At 36.2% G+C, this 17,111-nt stretch overlaps 1 long non-coding RNA gene across 1 annotated transcript in view; it reads right to left on the bottom strand.

Moving 5' to 3' along the window:
• Positions 1–2,495: 2,495 nt before the first annotated feature.
• The window catches only part of LOC145722058 (uncharacterized), a 44,599-nt gene continuing 29,983 nt past the window's right edge, over positions 2,496–17,111 (bottom strand). Inside the window, exon 3 of the long non-coding RNA XR_014146091.1 lies at positions 2,496–2,904. This is a non-coding gene — a long non-coding RNA (uncharacterized LOC145722058). The remainder of the gene's footprint in view (positions 2,905–17,111) is intronic.

The raw sequence follows: 17,111 nt of genomic DNA, 5'->3' as shown, positions 1-17,111 counted from the left end.
TTTTTTTTTTAAGATTTTTTATTTATTTATTTGAGACAGAGAGAATGAGAGACAGAGAGCATGAGAGGGAGGAGGGTCAGAGGGAGAAGCAGACTCCCCGCCGAGCAGGGAGCCCGATGCGGGACTCGATCCCGGGACTCCAGGATCATGACCTGAGCTGAAGGCAGTCGCTTAACCAACTGAGCCACCCAGGCGCCCTAGGTCTACGTAATTTTTTAAGGTTTCTTCCGGCTCTAGATTTTTTAATGATCTGTGAGTAGTAAACCATCATGTTCTATTTCTGAGAACATTTTGCTATCTTTTTTCTGTATCTTCTTAGTGACTTATCAGTGATTGATTGATTTATTTAACAAATGTTTTTTGGGCATCTACAATGCGGCTGGCATTAATAAAATGAAAGAGACAATCAGTGAACAAAACAGACAAATGCCCCTGTCCTTAAGGAACTACCAGAGTTTAAATACAACTTCTAAGTACAAGCAAATGGTATTTATCTTTTATACCACCTTTCTTCTGTTCTTCATTGCACTAAGTAACACTTTAAATTATTGTTACATGACAGAGACAAGTAACACTACTCTTTCTTACCCTAGGCTCTATGTGTGGGTTTCTATTTAAAACAATTTTAAAATTTATTAGGACTTTAAAAAATACTCAAACTGTTTACAATATTATCTTATTTAGAATGAACAACATTGTATCTTTTGGTTGAAAGTTACTCAGAATAAACCACGAAAAAAAGCATTTTTTGTTTTTTAATAACAGAAAATTTGATGTCTATATCTCCTCAAGTTTTCTTTGAGACTGACTTTCCCGCATTTATTATTTTGCTTTTATTTTTCACCACAGGAAGTAATTGTCGATAAACCTTAAAATTCAGGATGTCTTGGTGTGCATTTCTCTCCACAACACACTTCAAGGCAAAGCTTTTGAAGTGGAATGAACTTCAAAGTTGGACCATGAGCTTTTGAAGTGGATCTACCCTGAGACTGATGTTTGAAACAAGAGAATGATACGTTCATTCTCCCTTGTACTTCACACATGACAGAGAAGAAATTTGTAGTGACAAACAGTGCCTCTACCAAAGCCTAAAGTATTTAAACCAATGAACACAGTACCCAAATGCTTTAACTTAAGATTTTGGAGGCAGAAGTAAAAAACATGTTAAAAAATATAAAAGGAAGGTTGGAGGCTCTCTTTATTATCTGCAAACACAATGGATGAAAACAACTAATTTTCAAGCTTGGTTTGGAAGACATACACTTGTTTGTGAGGTGACCACAAAAATGCAAATTTAAGATATTTAAAATTAACCCCTCTCATCAAGCCTAGTTCTTAATATGTGTTTGAAATGCCATCAAATGTCCTGTGAAATAGAATAAACAATAAAGAGATGATCAGAGAAGTAAAATAAAAACATAATATCTAGCTCCCTTAAAAAAGCAAAAATACTAATGGAATATTGATTGTGACAAGTAGTTATAACAGGTACAAATTGTAACTCTGTGTCAGGCTCCCTTGTTTTCTAAATAAAGTTGTAATTTTTTAAAGCTTTCAAAAACTCTAAATATTTACATTAATCAATGACATGCCAGGCTGGAAAGTCTAGAACTCAATATCTTTTAATTTCTTTTTTTTTTTTTTAATCTTTTAATTTCTAATTGTAGTTCCCAACTAGGGCTAAAAGAATTTAATACAAAGAAAATGCAAAAGCATAAATATTACAATGCTAAACTCTGATAAAAAATACATTTATGAGAGATGAATATGTTACTTTCATCTGGGCATTACCTTAGAGCAGAATTTTTATATTGTCACTTTTGGTCAAATTTTTTTTCAATCCTCTTACCTCTCATTCCTAAAACTCAGTCAATTACTGAAAATATATTTTATTAAAATAATTTGAGTTCCTATAGCTTGTTCATGTTGATTTCTTAAAGAAAAACCTACCTTTTGATTCATCACCACAATGTTTTGATGTGTCAACCCCTTATACTTTTAGAAAGAAATTATTTCAAACTCTATGTTCCATGGTCATGTTTTTGTCACCATCTCTGTTTTATAACTATTGACCTTTTGATTTCAGGGCTTGCAATTTAAATTTTGTCGTTATCTTACTAGAGGTGATTGTATGGCAAATTAGTGGTTAACCCAAATAATCATAGATCTTCTGCTTAATTAGACTGCATTTGTATTACCTTGTTCAAGGCAATATTTTACTCTTCCACTCAGTTCCTCCCTGTTAGCTGATGGGTGAGATCGATTATAGTAACTTGAACATTAATACAAGAAATATACCCTTATGAGACTGACCCAACAGACTGAATCCTGCACACTTTTTCCATGATTCCCTGGAAGATTATAGAGTGATATGAAACCAGGATCAGAAATTCAACTGCTGTATAAGCTGTTTAGTGTCTCTGTCTTCTCCAGCCCAGTGGCCTCAATATTGTGTGACTGATCTTGGTGAAACTAGGCGAAAGAGTGGGGGTAGATCAGCTCTTATCAATGACACCAGATGGGAAAAAAAGTGAGGACTTGTGGGCTATTGATGAATCAGTGACACCAAATTTCTAAAAGAAGAGTATTTTATGTATTGCAGTGATTGCTAAGTAACAAACAATGCCAAAGTTTATTAGCTTCAACAACCATTTTGCTTTGTTCACAATTTTGTAGGTTAGGATTTGGGGAAAGACTTCTCTGGGCAGTTTTTCTCTGCTCCCTGGGGTGATCACTGGGGAGACTGGGGTCTTGAGGACCCATTCCCGAAATGACTTTTTCACTCACTCTCAGTGCTCCTTGGTTCCTCTTTTGGTCCATTTGTCTTCTCATCCTCCAGGGGCTCTTCAGGTTGCTCAGGATTATATCAGTGGTGCCAAAGGAGTCAAACTTCCCATGTGGCAGCTGGTGTCCCCCAGAGCAAGCGTTTAAGAGAAAGTGAAAGTGTTATCAAGCTGTAAGGCTTCTAATTACTTAGCTTCAAAAGTCCCAGAGTATCACTCCTCTGCATGCCATTGGTCAAGTGGGTCTCCCAGTCCAGCCTCCTTTCAGGGGAAGGATGAGAACAGATTCCATTTTCTTAAGGGGTCATGACATCAAAAATAGATTCCACTGTTTGATGGGGGAATGGTATCAGGATAGTAGAAATTAATGGCAGCTATCTGGAAACAAGCGATCACAAAGACTATTCTTTGTATGGTATGGGAATTGACTACTGCAAGACTCTGGCGGCTGAAGTCTATCACTATGCATTAAACAGTTACCTGCAGGAGTTTACATGGCTTCCTAATGGGTGAGCTCCTTGGGGGAGAGTGTATCTAGGGGTTCGATTCCCTTTAATTTGAAACACATTGAAATTCACTTTGCAGGGTGTGAATAGAAGCAAAAATATTTCACACAAACTTAAATCACATTAGCAACTTCAACATTATAACTGGTTTTTGTTCATTACCCTTTTATTAATAAAATATGTCCTTGAAATTATATTATCTGCTGGTAATCATTTCATTAAGGAAGCATAACTATAATTCTGGACTTAAACTTCTTAGGAACACTATGAATGTATGAACACAGAAATTCATCATTAATGTCTGCCAAATGTCTTTAAGTTTAAATACTAGGAGTTCCCTAAAATCCTTCAATTTGGCATCTATGTCATGAATAGTAAAAGTTATTCTATTTTTAGGAAACTAGCAGAGGGGAAAAGAGGGAAAACATTAAATACAGACAAGTATTTACCCCCACTTTTATTATTCTCACATCAAAATTCTTGAAACATAATTATGACTTCATCTATATCTAAGAAATTCTTAGTAAGTTCAAACAATTTTAATTCCATTGGAAATGAGTATTTAAAGGCTGAACAAGACCAGGGGGGTGCAGCTGTGGAAGAGCTGAAGTCCAGATACTAGAAGGACTCTATCTAGGGCAGAGGTGCAAAACCCAAGTCAGGAAGTGTTCATGGTCCTTGCAAACCCATTTCTATTGCCACCTCTTACCACAACACCAAAGCTCACAAGAGTCGACCCTGTTCTCTGGTTTCTGATCTCTACATCATAAAATGCTAAAATGTGCTCATTCATTTGCTCTTTTGTCAACAATTATGTATTTTAGTGCCTCCTATTTTACTAGCAGGTGAAAATATTTAAGGGAGTTGAAATATGTAAGATGCTTCTCCCTAGTTCTTGCATCCAGAGATTTAAAAAGAAATTGTGCTTCCATGTTTGAAATAAACAGAAAACCCAAAGATTTAAGGTAGCACCTGACTCAACTTTCATTTTTGTTTTTCATTTTTATGTCAGGTCTGAGGTAGGTTGGAATCAAATTTCCGTGAAAACCATGGACTTGCAGTCAGCTGAGACCTGACCTAGTGAATTTTGTTGGCAAATTGCCTCCTTGACTAAGAAAAAGTCAAGGCCTGAGCATATCTGTGATCAGAATGATCCCTTTGTATCCTGGAAGACATGGCCTTGCCTCCTCTAAAGCATGTAACCAACTCGCACTGAAAAAGGACTTGAAGGGGAAGAGCTTTCTTTTTGCTTGTGGTGGTACAGAAACTGATGTGGAAAATGACAGATGTGACATGAGGAGTAAAAACACCCTTGGGAAGGGGTGGTATTATTTTTCTATCTTTTCCACTTTCTTTGATTTTTGAGATACACCTTTATTTTTTTTTTATTTTTTTAATATCAGAGAAATCTCTATACTCTAGTGTCACCTTTATTTTTTTATTTAAATTCAATTAGCCAACATATAGTACATCATTAGTTTCAGATGTAGCATTCAATAATTCATCAGTTGAATGTAACACCCAGTGCTCATCACATCACGTGCCCTACTTAATACCCATCACCCATTTACCCCATACCCCTCCCACCTCCCCCCCAGCAACGCTGTTTGTTTCCTAGAGTTAAGAGTCTCTCATGGTTTCTCTCCCTCTCTGATGACTTCCCATTCAGTTTTCCCTCCCTTCCCCTATGATCCTCTGCACTGTTTTTTATATTCCACATATGTGTGAAACCATATGATAATTGTCTTTCTCTGATTGACTTATTTCACTCAGCATAATATCCTCCAGTTCCATCTACATTGATGTAAATGGTAAGTATTCATCCTTTCTGATGGCTGAGTAATATTCCATTGTGCATATCTATATCTATATATCGCATCTTCTTTATTCATTCATCTGTTGATGGACATCTCGGCTCTTCCCACCTTTAATTTGTATTTATAAAACTAAGACACACTGGGGCACCTGAGTGGCTCAGTTGAGCTCTTGGTTTTGGCTCAGATCATGATCTTGCAGTCATGAGATGGAGCCCTGCTTCAGGCTCCACGCTCAGCATGGAGTCTGCTTGGGATTCTCCCTCTCCCTCTGCCCCCCACCCCTCTCTTGCTTTCAAATAAATAAATAAATAAAATTATAAAAAAACAACTAAGACACATATGGTAATACTTACATCTTAAGGCCCTTGTTGCTTTCTGCAGTATACATTTCTTTTATGGCTCTGATATGATTCTGAGCGGAAGTGCTTGGGGTAGGGGTTTGGGTCGGGGTAGAAGGTCTATCATTAAATTAATGTTTTATTAATATTAAATGTGAAAGCACATCTCCACAATAGAGAATTTGGGGGTAAATAATGACATACAAAATGCTCATGATACAAAACCCCTAAAAATTCAGAAGACAATAGCATACTACAGCCTGAGACCACCAAACTAGAAAAAAAGACTGGAAGGAAAAAATAAAATAAAATAAATAAAATATTAACTGTGTTATCCTTGGATGGGAATGTTCACTGTGATTTTAATTTTTTCCTAGTGCTTCCCCATGTTTCTAAAACTCTCTGTGGTGATCATGACTCTAATAGTCACAGAAAAGGTTCATCAGGAAAAGTGAAGTTGTTTCCTGGTCTTTGGGCTTGAACAGTGAGATTTCCATTATATTCAGATCTAGTTAAAATGCAACCCTCCCCAGATGTTTTCCTTGCCTTCATCCCATTAGTGAAGTCTGTGTACTCATACGGCACCACCCAAGAGGAGACAGAAACTGATGAGACATTTTACATAACATCCCCAAAAAGAGAGAAAAGAGCAAAGAAAGTGAAGAATCTGGTAGTAAAAGCAGAGGAACAACCAGGGTGAAGACCCAGGGTTCTCGCCCTCCATTTGAGCATAGACAACAAATGAGATTTTCTCGAAGTCCTGTGCTCTTCTCTTCCCTCACTTGCCCCTTTCCATTTGGTAGATTTCCCTTTCTCCTTCCTTTCTCATATACTTCTCTTCCCTTCTCTTTCAAACCTCTGGTTTTTGGATGATGATCATAATTATGGCTAACTACGATGTGCACAGTAATGTGAGTTTATAAGGGGCAGGGCCAGGATTCAAATCCAAGGTCCTTCTGACTCCCAAACTCTATATCATATGGCTTCCATATGGATTTATCCATAACGTCTCCATTTATCCATGATCCAAGGAAAAAAAATTAGTGTTTGATTTTTTTCTTGTTAAAAGTAAAAGAAAATGCTGGTTGCAAAAATGCTTGGGACATTTCCATGTCATTTTGATTTGCTCTCAAAGAAAAAGAAAACCAAACCCAAAGTAAGTGTATTTTCCAGCTTTTCCAATGTCAAATGGCAATTGCAATATGTGAAACAAAGATTCGGATGTAATCTTCATATCAGAATATAAATACAAGCTAGAGAAGCCAAGCGAGTAGGCTGTTGAAAACAAAGTACTGACCATAAGCCATAGAATATTTATATTCATGTTTCTAAATAGCTCTCATTCATTATATGCTGAGATATAATTCTCATCTTCAGCCGAGTTTAAAGTAGGAGAAATTTCCCACTTGTTATGGAAGTAGCGTTGAATCAAAAAGCAATTTGTATTTTGCTAGAAGATAAAGGTGCTTCAAGGCTTCTCTGTACAAATGTGGCAGAGATTCAGCATCAAGAAACCCTCCCTGCTCTCCTGACAATTTTTGTTTCTTCAGTAAACTGCAAACAAATTTGCAACTTTGCTTGTTATGTTAATATTTTAGCAATGATGAGTGTCATTTGCTGTGGATCTAATCTTTAAGAAGTCTTTCTGGAGAAAATAAATCATGTTAGTTATTACAAAGCTTAATTAGAGCTCAACTAATTGACAATTCACATCTAAAGTTGATTACATATGACATCTATTGTTTTTTGTCTAGTAAGTGTTTTTTAAAAATAACATATTAAAGTGAAATTCACATAACAAAATGAACCATTTTAAAGTGAACAATTCAGTGGCATTTAGTACATTCACGATGTTGTGCAATCATCAGCTATATCTAGATCCAGAACATTTCTATCACTCCAGAGTTGAACTCCTATCTATTAAGCAGTTTCTTTGCATTCTTTCCACTCCCCAGCCCCTAGCAACCACCACTCTGTTCTGTCTCTGACTTTATCTCTTCCGGATGGTTCATATAAATGGAATTGTCCACTATGTAACCTTTTGTGTCCAGCTTCTGTCGCTCAGCATAATGCAGTCAAGTTTCCTCCGCATTGTAGAACGGATCAGCACTTCATTCCTTCTTTTGTCCGGGTTTTTTTTTTTGGCCAGCTGAGGTATAAGGGACAAATGAAATTGCAAAATGTGAAAGTGTGCAGTGTTGGGGGGCACCTGGCTGGCTCAGTCAGTAGATCATGAGACTCTTGATCATGGGGTCGTGAGTTCAAGCCCCATATTGCATGTAGAGATTACTTGAAAATAAAATTGTAAATAAAATTTTTTAAAAAAGTGTAGAGTGTGAGGGAGAAGGAGAGTGAGAGGGAAAGGGGAGGGAGGGGTGAGGGAGAATGGCCTGGTGTCTCTTTGTATAAGGACACTAATTCTATTGGATCAAAGCTCCACCTATATGATCTCATTTAACTTTACCTTTTTAGAGGCCCTGTCTTCATATATAGGCATACTGGGGGTTAGAGATTCAACATATGGATTTGGAGGGGCACACAATTCACTCCATAGCAACGATCAACTATTTATTGTCTAGAGTGTAAGCTCCTTTGAAGAGAGGAATCATATTTTGTTTTGTTTTGTTTTGCTTTTGCTTTATTGCATTCTCTCTTTTCTTTAACATCTTTTCTGCTGCCCAACCCCTAATCACGTCCATAATCACCTAATCGATAATTAGATCATGTGACCACATTAATTCCAGGTATAGCCTCTTCAGTTCATAGTTCATGTTGTAAGGTCCTTCAGAGTGCACTCTGTTTGCAGTGGCCCCCCAGACACTGAATGACCTATTCAATCGTTATTAGATACTGTGGGAGGTGATGAAGATAAATGCTCTTATATATAAAAATCTTTCTGTATCTCTGACATGTCAAATTATCATCTGGGAATAAAATGGAGAATTTATGGCCCCACAAGTATACATTAAATGTCAATCTCAAATGGAAAAGTTTTAATGAGGCACCTGTTAGTATTATAAAAACTCCTTTTAAATCATCTTACCCTATTCATGTGTATGTACAGGAATTATCATAAGATAGAAAAGTACCTCACAAATCATTTTGCAACAATGGCAAAAATTAACACTTCGGTCAATATTTTTTCTAAGGAAATGTTTTATAGTTTAGCTATCCGCGCCTGGGTGGCTCAGTCGGTTAAACCTCCAACTCTTGGTTTTGGCTCAGATCACGACCTCAGGGTCGTGAGATCAAGCCTGGTGCCAGCTCCATGCTCAGTGCGGAGTCTGCTTCGGTTTCTCACCCCCTCTCACTTTGAGTGCGCCCCACCCCTCACCCCCCACTCTCTCTCTCTCAAATAAAATAAATAAATCTTAAAAAAAAAAAAAAGTCTAGCTGTCTGATCATCAAATCAATCCATTGTTAACTGAGTAATTCTGAGGCTATTTCACTTATAAGAGCATTATGAACTATCAGGGGACATGATTTAGCATATCCATTTGCCACAACTCAGTTCTTAGCTGACCTTTGACTCTTTCTGGTCCCTGAATTAAACATAAACTTGTGACTCATCTGGATTTTAAATTTTAGATGTTACAAGGAGAAAACTTTAAAATAAACATTGCATTTTAATATGTTTATTTTTCTGAAGTGAGTGAATTGAACATTTCAGATTTTAGAACCCATAATGCATCTCTGTGTTTTTCAAACAGAAAAATGATCAGAGGAAAAACCCATCTTTCTTACATTAGCTCTCTGTATTATCTGACTTTGTGTTCAGTGAGATCATTTTGAAAAGGTTAAGTGACTTGGAAATTTACAAGATGTTCTTAGTTTCATGTCCTATTCAGTTCTTCTCCCAGGAGAGAACGTTGAAGTCACTGCCCATGTTAGCCATCAGTATTTCTGACCTGTGGAGCCATTGAGTAAAGCTGTATGGAAGAAAAGGGAAAAGTGTGGTAAGGGTAATATGTATCTAGGGCAATGATGGACATAGAAAAAAATATGTGACTCCTGTAAAATACTGTAAATCAGACTGACATAAAAATTAGGGAACATACAAGATAGAATATAATTAAGAGCTCAGTCATGTGGTATACAGTGTAAATGCATCTGGAGAAAGGAGACATCAGTGTATCTTTAGAAGAACCGAGACAGATGATGGAATATTCTAGGAGTTTATTATTGAAGGAAAGGTAGAATTCGGTCAGAATCCAGGAGGAAGGATTGCATGCTTTGTAGATGGAGCAGCAATTAGCAAAGACAAGGAGGTGAAAAAAGAGTATTTTTGCCCAACGGGAAGCTGCTGGAGGAAGGTCTGATTGGAGAAGATCCATAACATGGGGATAAAGTTGAAGAAAATGCTTTCATGATGTAGAAGCATTAACACCCTCAAACAGCTAGTTTTTTTCTGGAAATCATTTTTTTCTACCATGCAAATTTTGGAAAATATATCTGAGGTGGGGTTGCTAAACAAATATGGCAGCAGTTCTGGTGGGCTGCATCCTCACTTGAGCCCTTGCTGCCTGCGTGATCTTGGCAGAATTCTTAATTTGTGGAGCTTTGAATGCCGCCATACCCTTGGCCTCTTTCTCCTTATCTTCCTTTACTTCCTCCTATTTTCTGATATATACTTTTCACATGTATCAAGCTGATTTCTACCTTGGCCCATAATCTTCTACCTTCATACCTTTCATCTAGGTTAAACTTTATAATTTTTAAAAAATATCCTCCCTAGTTACAACATCTTGGTGAAGGTCTGAGACCTTTGCGGGTTATATAGATCTTTGCTCTTCCTCTTCTTTGGACTCCTAGTACATTTGGAATCTGTAGCACATCCCATTTAATCCTTACTCATAAATTCTCCATATTATGTATATTTTTGCTTGTGTATCTCACACTTGGTTATGATTTTTTATATAGCAGTGACCACGATATAATATTGAAACCACAATAGATGCTCACTGGGCACATGTCAATTAAGTTAATTGGTTGATATTTCCGAATTTTTGCTGTGCTTTTTGGTTACTTTGACACTCTTAAGGATTGTCTACTCAAATATGCTGTTAGAAGCCAGGAGGGGAAAAAAGTTTATTTCCATTTATTTTGAGATCTTTCACAGCAAACACTGAAGTAGGAAATAACAGAATGAAATCCTAGAATTAAGTTTAGTGAACTATATAATAAAATCTATTTATAGAGTGTTTCTTAAAGGTTTTTCCCATATGATAGTTTCATAATTTTAGGTGAATCGTCACACAGATGTGTTCCTTGCCCTAAGAAATTTTATATTTTCATTAGTAGATCCTCTGAACATCATCTTAACAGAATTTATTATATTTTAATGTTCTTTCTTTATATAGTGAGCTTTGAGAATTATCACATATTAAAAGTAATTGCCATCACGTTTCCTAAAATTGTATTATCTCAATAAATGCTTATTCTTAGGCATTTATATTAAAAAAATCAAACTTTGCCACTAAAATTATCATCATTATGTAGATGATTATGATAAACTCACAAAATTGTTCACATCTGAATTGCTAAAACAGATTTATAGAAATTTTTATTTATGAATATAGATGCATCATACCCCAGTAAATATGGAACATCTTAATTGGAAGATGGGTGGAATAATACATATTTTTGTTTTTATGTGTATTTTCCAAAGATCTATAAGGTTTTTTTAAAAACAACTAAATTAAGATAATTTTGCTTTTTTATGTCATTTGCTAAATTCTTCTTAAGAAGCTTATTAGAACAAATGTAGCAAAATTATACTCATACTACTGATGTGACTTTAATAGAGCAAATGGATATATTTTCCTTCATTAGCATTTTACTTTTCAAATTCTGTTTATATTAGTATGCTGTTTCTAACAAAGTCCAGGTGGCAAAGATAAACGTCTTCTTTTGTTCGAAAAGGGCGTAATACTTTTATTTTGAAAAAAACAAAAACAAAGCCTTTTCACATGGTTTTTCAACTTGTACAAGTTACCAAGCTGACAACGCACAGTAAACCAGTTTATTTGTTTGAGGTCACTGTGTATATTACTTTAAAAATTAATTAAGTTTCAAATAATTAATATATATGCTATGTAATTTAAATGTTTCAAAAAGAGATACAATGTAAAACAAATTTCCTACTTACCCTTGTCTACCAGCAACCCAATTTTCTGTCTGAGTGAACTGCAATCACTTTATTATATGTCCTTCCAGAGACAGTCTATGCTCACAGATATATGAATATATACATGTGATGTTTTTCACATCAATAGTATACAGTACAGTTTTTCATCGTTTTTTACTAAACAACATTTACTGAAGACTGTTCCGTTTCAGAATCTGTGGAGATGTGGCTGATTATTAATCTATTACATATCTCTACCAAGATGTCTTCAAACAGTCTGCTGTCAATCGGTTTTCTGTAGTTTGTTTCTTAATCTTTCGTTCATGCTCCATGAAGAGCTTTGCACCTATGATACTGGAGCATTTCCAAAGGACAAATTTGTAGACAGAGTCGTTAGTATGAAGGGACTGTGGCTGTTAAAATTTGGTAGACATCCACAAACTACCAATATAAAACCAGGGTTAACTTCATACCAATGAAGAGGATAAAGCCCTGTTTATCCCTCCCCTCAGTGAAAAAGCATCAAACTTTTTGATTTTCGCAATTCTGATTTTTTAAGGTAATAAATAAGATAGCAAATGGGATCTTACAGTTCTGTTTAGAAATTTTTTTTTATTATGAGTGAAGTTCAATATCTTTTAAATATTTAAGGACCATTTCTATTGTATTATAAATGATCTGTTTGTATCCTCTGCCCATTTTTTTCTGTTGGTCTGTTGGCCTTAGGAGGAACTCATCATAATTAAGGGCTAATGACCTATTGCAACAAATTTTTATCCCTGTTTGGTTTTTGCCATGAAAAAAATGAATTTTTTTTCTACGTGTTTGAATTTGTTAATATTTTCTCTTTTGTCTCCTGGACTTTGTGTTATACTTAGAATTTTTCTACCTTAAGATTAAAGAAAAATAATTTTTTCCCCTTGGTGCTTGCTAATCGTTTATGGTTTCTTTTTCTTTCCTGCTTCTTTTCTTTTCTTTTTGAAAGATTTATATATTTTTAGAGAGAGAGAGTGAGAGAGCAGGGAGAGGGGCAGAGGGAGAGAATTTCAAGCAGACTCCCCACTGAGTATGGAGCCCAATGCAGGGCTTGATCTCACAATCCTGAGATCATGACCTGAGCCAAAATCTAGAGTCAGGTGCACAACCAACTGAGCCACCCAGGTGCCCCCTTTTCTGCTTCTTTTAAATAAATGTTTTATATCTTTGCTCCATCTGATATTTACTTGGATATCAATATGGCATTATTTATTGGATAATAACTTTATCCAGTAACCCATCTGTATCTTCTGGAGCAGAATCATATTTCATCATATTCTAAAGACCTCAATGTATTTGCCCCTGTTTCTGGATTCTTTCTTTTGATCCATTGATAGTGTGTTTTGACTACTTTAGTACCATCATACTGTTTTTTGTTTTTAAAGATTTTATTTATTTATTCATGAGAGACAGAGAGAGAGGCAGAGGGAGAAGCAGGCTCCCTGCAGGGAGCCCGATGTGGGACTCAATCCCAGGACCCTGGGACCATGACCTGAGCCGAAAGCAGACACTTAACCGACTGAGCCACCCAGGCGTCCCATCATACTGTTGTGATTATTGTAACTTTAGAATAGATTTTAATATCTATTGGTCTAGTCATTATTTCTCTATTTTTAAAAGAGCTTTCCTATGTATTTTTTCATGAGAACTTTAGAATCAGCTTTTCTATTTAAAAAGAAACTCTTATTTTTATTTTAATTGCAATGACAACAAACACATTTATTTAGGGAGAATTGACATCTTTGCAACATTAAATTTTCCTATCCAATAATAGTACATATTTTCCCATTTATTAAGGTCTAATATTGTATCTCTCAGTAGTATTTAAAATATTTCTGCATATAGAGATTTTACATTTTGAGTAAGTTTATTTCTAGACTTTGCGATACTATTTTGAGTTCCCCTTTAGTTTGTCTTTGAGCTGGTTTTGGCTATTTTTTGAATTAATTTTGAACGAAGTCATCTTTCTGAATTCTCACTTTTTTTCAGTATAACAGTTTTATAGTGGATTCTCTTGGATTTTACAGGTTTATAAGCATCAAAAAATGTAAACATTACCTCCTTTCTGCTGATCACACCTTTTTCTTTCTTTCATTTAAGTGCATCAGCTAGTCAGTTGAGAATAATGCTAAATATTTGTGGTCGTTAACAGCCTAGTCTTGTCCTTGACTTAATGGAAATGATTTTATTGCTCTTGGACTCTTCTAGAAAGAATTTCTTTCATCTATGCTTTCATATTTACTTGCACATACCTGAGAAATCTGTTTTGATTTGTGGTTTTATTCCCACATTTGTGATTTCTTTCTCATCTTTATTAATTTACTATTTATATGCAAAGAGTCATCTAATAAAACAGGTTCAGGTTTACTGGAGATAGGCAGCTGCTGGGTTTGGCTTTCATATTCATGATTTTACTTGATTTTTGGCATCTGGAGATTTGTCTTCTTCCTGACAAGCCCAGCAATGCATTTAAAAGTGTTCAAATTATTTTATCTAGCATTTCCAAGTGTTTTATGGCCTGGAAACCCTGTATGTCTTTTTGAAGGTTACCAATATTTGTTTTTTAGAAAAATGCTTTCCTTAGCTACTTTCACCCCTTGGTCTCCTACTGTATTTCTCTTTTCTGTTATTCTTCCTCTTTATTATTACTTTCATTTAGTAAATGTTGGCTTTTGTCTTCTAATTTGCTGAATTTATGGGATTTGAAACAATGCAGAGGAGCATAGGAAGCACTGGTTGCATATTGTCAAAGAACCGAAGTGGTTTTTGAAAGAGTTCAGAAGAACCTGTCAGTGACAGCACCAGGTTCGAAGATGCTAAGGAATGTGGATGCAGAATTCAGCTTATTGGGATGAAGCTCTTTCTAACAATCAGAACTTTCACAAACTAAAAAGCCCATGGTCTCCCTCACTGGCGCTTTTCAGCAAGATTGCATCCTTGGCCGTGTTGTAGAGGGGCATGGGGCTTGGGGCAGGGAGTTGCAGTGGATGGTCTCTCTAGTTCCTTGTAGCTCTGATGCAAACAAATGCCCCCAAACACTAGCTCCGCTCTGGCTGTCACTCTAAAAGGCCTTGGATAGCATTGTAATAAACAGCTCTACTTCACTGAGTTTGCCTGCCTTGCATTGGGTCTGAATATAATCAGGACTCATTATTCATAAAACCAGCCTGCACACTCTGTTGCTCATCTTGTGGGGCTCCTGGGAAATATTTCTGGAGTCAAGTGGGGCTGTGGAGTAAAGCTAAAGTATTTCTTTTGTAGGCTTTTAAATGCTAGATCAGTTTTTATTTCTTCTGCTGTTTTATCTATTATATAGGAAAGTACACACACACAAAACTGGGGCACAGTAGTTCCTATATGATTTCAAAAGTGATACTTTTCATTTTTTCACAGGGCACAGTTGAATCTTGAGTCATTTTGGACCAAGGGGTGTTTTGAGGGAGGGTTGTGGGAGGGGCAGGGGCATGCTGAGAAATTAGAGCACGTGAGCCTGATTAATGAGAATATGTGGCCCGTGTGAATGGGAGGAAGAGAAAAGAGGCTTAGACCCTTCACTGAAGACTGTCCATGGCATATTGCTTGGCATAACATGACAGAAAGGCACTGGGCTGCTTTGCAGTCTGTACTCTTGCAGAATATGTATTTTTAATATAGTGGTAGTGATTTATTGTATGCCTACTATGTGCAGGGTATTTTACATTAGTTTAAGCCACTTAATAGCTTACAGAGTAAGAAAAATTATACCCCTCTCCCTCCCAACTGTTATAGATAAGAAAAATGAGATTTAGAGGGGTTAATTGCCCATTTTGTTACTCTTAGAGGTGATTCCATCACAACTGGTCGCTGACCAATCAGCACGTACTAAGTCCAGTCCACTGGACGAGATGCAATATTGACACTAGGCCCTATTGATCTCAGTTTTCCCCTGATGCCTTTCTAACCTTTAGTTTTGAAGATCACGACCACCGCCCTCACTCCCTTCCTGTTCATCTCACACCCAGACAGTCCTTCTCTCTGGTGTTGGTCAAGCACGTGGTCCCATCTTTCCTCACTCCAATCCGATCTAACCTCACTGCCCATGAATCTTCTCAAGTCCCTCAGTGGTCACGTCCTGGGTGTCTTCAGAACTCTCCCATGACTCTTTCACTTCTGTTGACAGCTAACCTCTACTCTTTATGGAGCACCCACTATGCTCCAATCAAGATGTTTAGCTGTTCCCATACATTTTCTGGTTTTAATATCACAGAAAATCTAATGAAGTAGATACTGTTTCTATATCACAGATGATGAAAATGATGCTGAGAGAATCCTTCACCTACCCTCATGCAACTTCTCCATGGTGGAGCCAGGAATGAAAATTCGCCTTGCTGTCTAAACATTTTAACTTAGTTTACACAAGTCCTCTACTATAGGTTCAAATGCAACATAGTGCCTGACACATAATGGTTACTCAGTAAATATTTGATGGTGACTAAATAAATGTTCTTGTATCTTTACCTCTTTATTCTAGCAACATAGGCCAATTTATTGTTCCCCAAATGTGCATTATGTATAAATATCTGGAGGCTCTTATCCATGTAGTTAATTTTGATTTCAACGTTCAGATACTCCCTCTTGATCCTACTTGTATGTTTAATTTATTATTATTATTTTATACTATGTACTATTATTAAATTTCTCATTTAAAAAAAATCAGTCAATTAGACGGTAAATTTTTTGAGGGAATGCATAGTCTCTGTAATTCCTTGAATCACAAACACAGTGCCTTGCTCATATTCATGATTATTTGACTAATGGTGGTCTCACCTTTTGGCACCCGTTCCTCCTGATGGCAAGAATCTTGTTCATTTTTGCCGAATATTGAATCCCTAGGGCTGAACACAGGAGCAAATTCCATAACAAGTTCTCAAAATACTACTATTAATATTCATTCTGCTTTCTAAGGTATGAAAAAATGAACTGACTTTTGAAACAGACTCTGGTACTGCCCCTTAATAACAACACAATCCTGCACAAGTTAATTAATCTCTCTGAAGCCAGTTTCCTCATTTGTAAAATGAAATAATAATAGTGCTGCCCACACAGGAGTGTTATAAACTCTCTGCACTTAGCATGAGCATAATAAATGGTTTGGTTGAAATAGATGTGGAATACAAATGAACTGCTACTGAGATTTATTTCATGATCTAGAAAGTTCATTATAGAATAACATAAAAGTGTGTTCCTTTTTGAGAAATCCTAGAACACCATAAATCAAAGGATTCTAGGTTATGTTCTAGGAGGAAGGACTCTGAAATATCATCCATACAGCCTTCTGCCTTACTGTTCCCTAATCCAGCATTTTCCAATGGGCAGGCCAAGAACAGTCGCTGTTTAGGTTACCTATAGATGCTCTGTGGGAAAGGAGTTTTGCAGTAAAGAAAAAAATTTACAACAGCTAGATTAAAAACAGTGTTGTGTTCCTGAAAGACACCTTCTAATATGCAATAAATATGGCTTAATTT

This window comes from Leptonychotes weddellii, chromosome 6 (genome assembly GCF_054177405.1).
Source record: "Leptonychotes weddellii isolate Sample4059 chromosome 6, ASM5417740v2, whole genome shotgun sequence".
In the NCBI taxonomy this organism is placed as follows: domain Eukaryota; kingdom Metazoa; phylum Chordata; class Mammalia; order Carnivora; family Phocidae; genus Leptonychotes; species Leptonychotes weddellii.
The sequence above is the reverse complement of the archived record's forward strand: the minus strand, read 5'-3'. Positions and strand labels throughout refer to the sequence as shown.